The 1,007-nt window shown below is 58.8% G+C and overlaps 1 protein-coding gene across 1 annotated transcript in view; it reads right to left on the reverse strand.

The window, feature by feature from the left end:
- The window catches only part of CASKIN1 (CASK interacting protein 1), a 47,892-nt gene that overhangs the window by 16,098 nt on the left and 30,787 nt on the right, over positions 1-1,007 (reverse strand). The gene's annotated exons all lie outside the window — the stretch shown is intronic.

Raw genomic sequence — 1,007 nt, forward strand, 5'->3', positions numbered from 1 at the left:
ACTAGCCCTCAGGAGAGCCGGGTTCGAATCCTACTTCAGACGGTTAGTGAGGGACCTTGGACGGCTGATCTCCCTCTGCCTAACCTGCCTTCCAGGAATGCTGCGGGAGACATGAGCTGACTGAGAGGAAATGCACGATTTAAAAAATCTGATTGGAATGCGATCAACAGCCACAGACAGACCCCCTTGCTTGGAAGCAGGAGCAGGATTTGAACCATGGGCTCAATGGCTGATCAGCTCAGCCTCGCGGAGGGGGTACCCAGAGAAAACAGAATCTGGAATCCAGCCCTCGGACGGGTCTAAGAAAAATCCCTGCAAAGGAAGGAAGAGGCTCGAGCGTCTCCGAAAGTGCCACGGAAACACGTAGGCAACCGGCGGCTGTTAGACCACGGCAGGGCACAGGTGGAACGAGGCCAAAACGGCAGTCAAGGTGACCTTCAAGGCGTCCCACCCCCACCCCCATTCTCTTCCCCTGCTCTGATCCAGCTACAAACAGACACAGCCAGTCGGGCAATATATACCGGGGAAAATCCATGTGCGAAGTGCATCCCTCTTTGGACGACCAGACGCAGGAAGCGAGGGATAGAGAAACAGCGTTTTGGGTCGCCCTGCATGCACAGATGGTCCATTTCCGGGGTGGGGAGAGAGGAGGCTCGTTCTGTTCCCAAAATCTAGTTGGCGATCCCCCCCCCCCAACATGGAGGAAGCCCAAAGCACCGCAAAAAAATGCCGATCCGATGCCGAAAGGCCCCGGAGGACCGGGCGTGCACGAGACTCGCCGTGCCCTTAAGGAGCGGGGTACGTGGAGACGGCCATCTGCCGTGTTGCCCCACCCCGGTGCCGTCTCCCAAGCAGAAGGCCCTGCCTGCGACCCCCACGTTTTGGATGCCAGGAAAGGCGTTCGCTTGCTCTGGGGCGAGGGTCCGTGCCAGAGCCTGCAGAGGAAGGAGGGTTTGTGGAGGGGTGGGGGGACGCCGCTGAAATGTCCAGGGCACCGAACCCGAAAT

This window comes from Gekko japonicus, unplaced genomic scaffold (genome assembly GCF_001447785.1).
Source record: "Gekko japonicus isolate JY-2015 unplaced genomic scaffold, Gekko_japonicus_V1.1 scaffold1395, whole genome shotgun sequence".
Lineage (NCBI taxonomy): Eukaryota > Metazoa > Chordata > Lepidosauria > Squamata > Gekkonidae > Gekko > Gekko japonicus.